We start from the raw sequence: 6,307 nt of genomic DNA, 5'->3' as shown, positions 1-6,307 counted from the left end.
CAAATATTCACACTGTCATTTTTTTCTGTGCGCTTAGGTCTATTTTTTGCAGTAAAAGTCATGTTGGATTGAAGCATGAAGCACTGTTAATAGCACCCAACTGTGATGCTGCGTGTAACTTCCAAGCTTTCAGCCCAGTCCAGAAATGTCACGGTGTGGCATGGCACACCGTGGAAGGAGTGGGGAAGGAGGACCCAGGCGCGGTGCTCTACGTATAGACAGTGTTTATTTACAGAGGGTGATATCAAACAACAATAAATCCCCGTGTTTCTCCCCAGACTCCCGTGTCGTGTCCTCCAAGTGCTCTCTGCTCCCGTGTCTGCACTCCCGGTGCTCGCTGCTCCTTAAGCCCTCCACGCTCCTCCTGCGGGAAACAATAGCGGCAGCAGTCAGGACACTGAACAATGGCAGGCATACACTACACGACCAAAACCTAAACTGGGTAACTAACGTGGAGTCCCAAGCAAATGATCCCGCGTCGGTGGGAGCTCCAAGACTCTCTTAAGTAGCTCCCCCGACGAGGCCTGATCAGCAGCAGGTGTGTGGCTTCGGGTGTGGCCAGTCCCCTTGCAGGGCCACACCCTCCAGGCCTGACGCCACCTATAAACAAGTGCTCAGCCACCCACACACACATATACACAAGCACAGGGAAGGGGGAGCAACACCAAAATACACAGCAATAATAATAATAATAATATAATACATGTCTGCTCAGGGATCCTGGGTCGCCCAGTCCCAGGACCCTGACAAGAAATGCTTTCTGTCTACAGAAGCTGGTCTTTAAGTGCTCTGTGAACTTGCTGTCATGAACATTAAGACCTTAGGAAGGATGTATCTTTTCATCAAGTGACCCTTGTTGCTGGGTTTATGACAGCCCACTTAATGTTCCTGTTGAAACTGACCCATGCTAGGGTTTTAAATTATATCACCACTACTACACCTATAATACCGCATTGTAACTGTGAATCTTCCCCCTCTAACAGTGACTGTTCAGACTTGTCCTTCTACTGAATGCATACAGTATGTCTTTTTTGGTGGAGCTGGTATTGACGCCCAATATGAAATGAGAAATAACATTGCCTCTTGCGACCATACCACTTAGTCCCTCAAAAACATCAGTGCGTATATTCCAGCACATCAGGCAAAGCCAAAACGCTGAGTTGAAATAACTCACTTTCTGCACACTGTGCTCCCTCTCTTTGCTGTTTCTGCTTACTCCTACACTTTAGCGCTATGCAATATTTACCCAAGACATGGGCCTTCAGCACACAGACAAGAAGTTGCTGTCCTCTGGCTCCTGATTTCTGTTTCCCTTTGGATTTGTGCTTGATTAATATCGCTCGCTGAAATACCTATCCATAAATTTGACTTTGATGATAAATGGGAACCGTGTACACAGAAGATGTGGGATATGTAAATGACTTTGTCTCTGGTGTGCTTGGCCTCCAATCAGATATCACTTCAGAGGATTCTCTGTGTATTAGATACAGAAGAAAGGGGCACTGACATAAACAGGTACCTGGAGGTTTGTCATAGTGCGAGAACGTGCACTCATATTTAGCTCTGCAAATGGTGTAGTCAACTGTTCATTCGGGAGATATGCAAAATAAATGCAATATGTGACACCCAGATATGACTGTATGATTAATATCTTAAATTTGTGAGCACAACATAGAACAGAACATAGAATATACTTAGCATCGCTCTCTGCGGCTTTGGAGGGGATGCACTGCTCAAATACAACTACATACAGTCATGCTAAAAAGCTATTCTTCCATGTTCTTTTAGAGACGATGGAATGTCACCTGGGGACACTTCCAAACAAGCCATACTTGTTCAGGCTTTTTCTAATTTTACTGTCATGAACTTTAACATTTAAACTCTAAGATGTAGCTCTTGGATTACTTTTTTCAGGTTCCACTCCTGGTGATGATGTCTTTTAGACCAGCAAACTGCCCAAACTTTGTTTGCTTTTATACAGGTGCTCACACTTGCTAATGATCAGTTAATCAAATGCATTTAGTAGCACCTGTCTCCTACATACCCTCCTGAATCTTGTGGAAGCAGCATGGGTTGGTTGGTTTTTCACTCAATGGTTCTGTATTTTTGTAAATAAATAATCACATGGTGTAATAATTCAAATGTTGTTGTTCGTCCAGGGTTGTATTTACCCAGTTTTCAGACTCCTTAAGGATAAAGTGATTTTTATTATGTTCGAACATTCACATGATAGTTTTCACCAAAATAGCCAGAACATGCTATGTCAATACAATGTACACCCGCAAGGCCATATGTGTCTGCGTTAGCTGCTCAGTTACCACCAGTATCAGTATCTAGCACACAAATTTCATTAATAACGTAACTGGGCTGACCCTGATCAAAGAAAGAGGTAACTTCTTAAAGTGTTCAGACTCCTGGAAGCAATTATCTTTCCTGTATCACACAGCTCTCTCCCCACAGATAGTTTACAGTCACCACAGGCACTGTGAGAAACGATATGGCCCTATTGATTTCTAAGAGAACATTTACAGGGATTCACAGCCCACCAAGGATGAAGCAAATGCCTTGGCATGAGAGTAAATTATGAGGGTAAATTTATCAGACGCAGGCAGTGTTGAAACTGCATAACGACTTTGATCAACTGTAAGGTGTCATACAGTCAGGATGAAAAGAGTCCAAATGAGGAAATAAGCCAAGTTCATAAAGCTGACAGATACTCTGGGTGAAAAAATCTTGTAAATTTTTAATGCACTGTATTTTATGCATGATGCATGTAAAATAAAACCGAATCTGTGAGCAAATGAAAATGCAGCGGGGGATGTTTGTGCTTTTGTTTCGAAAACTCTGTGTTGCTTGATTGAAATTCAAGCCATTGCAAGGTCAGGTATTCCTTTCAATATTTAGAACATAGAAGTGGCAACTGATGTGCTTCACACTTTTAAAAAGGAGGAAAGGAATACTGTTTGTGAATAGAGAAAAAAGCAAAAGTCCTTATGGCTGAGAGTGAAGAGCAGTTTTCTAAAGTGCTGATATAATAATTTGGCAGACAGTGATTTTGGCTTCTTTAGAGAAAGCTCTCTATGTACTATCTGGTAGGAACACAGTCACACATCATTTCCAGGAGGCCATCTTCTCAAAAAATTCTTTTTTTTATTTTTTTATGTAAGAGCCATGTAATAGAGGAGAACGTGAATCACAAAAACCTTGAAATTCGCCCCCTTTTGTTGGTGAAGTGATGCACTTGTTTTCTTGTCATATTGTTAAGCCACAATAGATTTATCACGGCCGCGGTCATATCCAAGCTCCTACCAATAAATGTAAAGTTACATTAGTTCTCTGTGTTCAACACTTAAATACAAGTAGAGTTTGTAGCAATATAACCGGAGACTGACAGTTGGTTGGAAATCAAAGATATTTCTGATATGTAGTGTAGATGTTTACTTATTTAATGGACTGGTTCTTAAAATGCACATTTCTGCTCTACAGCATGCTTCACACCCATTCGTGCAATCTATGCTTTTTCTACCTAAGTGCTTTCTACCAAAGCATTCACACACACTCACACTCGGAGAGCAACTTGGGGTTCAGTATCTTGCCCGAGGATACCTTGGCAGTCATCTCCTAACCCTCCGATTAACAGATGACCCACTTTAAGATTTATTAATTTTCATGCCTTAAAATATCATACATGTTTTACTTTGGTGACAGTATCTACAGGAACAAGACAAGTGTGTTACTCAGGAAGCAAAATTTAAGAACCAAACAGATGATTTACCAAGTATCTACTACTCTCTCTCCCTCTGCATATAAATATATAGACCGTATATTGCATACTGAACTTTGGGCGATAAAGGCCTCAGTCACAGTCACATAGGCCAACAGACTGGTAGGGACTTCCTGGTGAAACATGTACTCCTTGAGTGCTCTAAGTAGTAGTATTGTACTACTATTGTGTTCTTGCTGGCTGTCACTAGGTTAAAAGTGACAAGGATGGTGTTGTACAAAATATCTATTGTTTGCAAGGAAGGGACCTACTGGTCTAAGACCCTTCAAATTAAAGGTTGCGCATCTGTTCATCACAATGAACACCGGTGTACCACAAGGCTGTGTGATGAGCCCTTTCCTCTACTCCCTCTTCACCCACGACTGCAGACCTGCTGATGGTTCCAACACCATCATTAAGTTTGCAGATGACACCACGGTGATTGGCCTCATCAGTGACAACGATGAGGCCGCCTACAGGGAGGAGGTGGATCGTCTGGCTGAGTGGTGCGACAGAAACAACCTGCTGCTTAACACCGAGAAGACCAAGGAGCTCATCGTGGACTACAGGAGGAATGCTGACCCACATCCACCCATCCACATTAAGGGGACGGCTGTGGAGCGTGTGAGCAGCTTCAAGTTCCTGGGAGTCCACATCTCCGAGGATCTCACCTGGACGACCAACTGCTCCAAGCTGGTCAAGAAGGCTCACCAGCGCCTCTTCTTCTTGAGGACTCTGAGGAAGAACCACCTGTCCTCAGACACCCTGGTGAACTTCTATCGCTGCACCATCGAGAGCATCCTGACCAACTGTATAACAGTCTGGTACGGGAACTGCTCTGCCTCGGACCGGAAGGCGTTGCAGAGGGTCGTGAAAACTGCCCAGCGCATCGCCGGAGCACCACTTCCTGCCATAAAAGACATCTACAGGAAGCGGTGTCTGAAAAGGGCTGGGAAAATCATCAAAGACCCCAGTCACCCATCACATGGACTCTTCACCCTCCTGCCCTCTGGGAGGCGCCACAGGAGCCTCCGGACTAAGACCACCAGGTACCGGAACAGCTTCTTCCCCACAGCTGTCAGACTCCTGAACTCTGCCTCCTGACATCTGACCCACGTTAAACTCATGGACTGAACATACACACACCCACAATGGACAACTGTACCCTCAAACACAATAATAACATGGACTGAACCACCACTCACAACCACTAGCACTTTATATAGCCTCTGTAGAAACTATCTACACCCTCACTTATCTTAACTGCACTACTGTATAGCTCTGTGTAAATAATCATTCTGTACATTCGATAATCTTTAATCCTACAACTGTTTACAACTTGCATAGTTCCCATTTCTGTATAGCTGTATATCCCAGATTCTGTAAAGTTATTTATTTCATATTCTGTATAGTTTTTCATATTTATATCCTGTTCATATCCTGTACATAGCTTGTACTCACTACAGCCTGTACATACTTATAGTTATAGAATATTCACAACATACTTCATACCGTGTACATTATAACATACCATAATAGACCCATTTCTGTAATATACTCACATATCTATATTATTGCTAATATATATTGTAATATATCTATATCACTAAAGCACTTCTGGATGGATGCAAACTGCATTTCGTTGCCCTGTACCTGTGCATGTGCAATGACAATAAAGTTGAATTCTATTCTATTCTATTCTATTCTATTCTATTCTATTCTATTCTATCTTGCAAGATGTTAGCTGCAGGAAAAAGGCACAACCTTTATTTTGAAGGTTAACAGTGCATTACACTTTTTCCTGTTTGTTACAGGAAAAATGATTCTATGTTTCTTTACCTTCTTTTAAATGTACAAAGATGCCTTTTCTCTGCCCTCTGCCTATGGTTAGATTAGTTTAGAATTATCTTTTTAGACTTTCCCAGCAAACACATCTTGTTTCTGGGACATATTGTTTTAGATTGTTTTATCTTCCCTAGCTCTCTGCTGACGAGACTAGCACCATATATGGAGTTGTTTTATTTTATCTGTTTATTATTTGTTATCCTGTTCTCACTGTCTCTGTGCTCTGTGCCTATAAAAATTACCAAGCCACTGTGCATGGTGTGAGTTGTTCTTAGCAGCTCACCCGTGTACACGTTTGATAAAGAAAGTAACTTTGTCTCATTGTGTCTTTATTTCTCCTGGGTCTTTTACAGAGTTTTCCCCCAACATTTCTTGGTCCTTCGAGCCGGAGCACCTCCATCGTGTCCCATCTCCGTGACCAGTCCACGTTGTTCGCCTGTCGACAGCCCACACACCAGGTGTGTGGAAAAAGACCAAGAGCGTTAAATTCGGGTCTTGGCCAACGTCTTAGAAAGCGACCCACGGTGGTGGGGCCCGATCGAGGTGGACCAGACCCGGCGACACCGACCAGGTAGATACAGACACACTGACACAATCTTGCGTAAAAGCGTATTTTAAATTCAGGGAATTTAAAATAGCGAAAGTAGCTCGTCGCGACTGGAAGCTCCCCACCTCTGTGGGTTTAAAGTAGCTCGTCGG

At 42.8% G+C, this 6,307-nt stretch overlaps 1 long non-coding RNA gene across 1 annotated transcript; it reads right to left on the bottom strand.

The window, feature by feature from the left end:
* Nucleotides 1-209: 209 nt before the first annotated feature.
* Nucleotides 210-678, bottom strand: LOC146696866 (uncharacterized). The gene is made up of 2 exons (XR_014923122.1): nucleotides 452-678; nucleotides 210-364 (listed from the first exon to the last, which is right to left on the bottom strand). It is a non-coding gene; the product is annotated as an uncharacterized LOC146696866 (long non-coding RNA).
* Nucleotides 679-6,307: the final 5,629 nt, after the last annotated feature.

Source organism: Copadichromis virginalis, linkage group LG12 (assembly GCF_057382275.1).
Source record: "Copadichromis virginalis isolate Kocher_CV1m ecotype Utaka linkage group LG12, C_Virginalis_male_GT1.1, whole genome shotgun sequence".
Classification (NCBI taxonomy): domain Eukaryota; kingdom Metazoa; phylum Chordata; class Actinopteri; order Cichliformes; family Cichlidae; genus Copadichromis; species Copadichromis virginalis.
This window is presented reverse-complemented; position numbering and strand designations above follow the sequence as displayed.